This window comes from Nematolebias whitei, chromosome 19, assembly GCF_014905685.2.
Source record: "Nematolebias whitei isolate Nwh7 chromosome 19, NemWhi1, whole genome shotgun sequence".
NCBI lineage: Eukaryota > Metazoa > Chordata > Actinopteri > Cyprinodontiformes > Rivulidae > Nematolebias > Nematolebias whitei.
Window position 1 is genome coordinate 11,784,437 of NC_056516.1, and position 323 is coordinate 11,784,759.

The window sequence follows — 323 nt, forward strand, 5'->3', positions numbered from 1 at the left end:
GGTTTTGGAAGATCTGAGGAGACCAGTTGTTGGAGGTTTTGGAAGATATGAGGAGACCAGTTGTTGGAGGTTTTGGAAGATCTGAGGAGACCAGTTGTTGAAGGTTTTGGAGGACCTGAGGAGATCAGTTGCTGGAGGTTTTGGAGGACCAGAGGATACCAGTTGTTGAAGGTTTTGGAGGACCTGAGGATACCAGTTGTTGAAGGTTTTAGAGGACCTGAGGAGACCAGTTGTTGAAGGTTTTGGAGGACCTGAGGAGACCAGTTGTTGAAGGTTTTGGAGGACCTGAGGATACCAGTTGTTGAAGGTTTTGGAGGACCTGA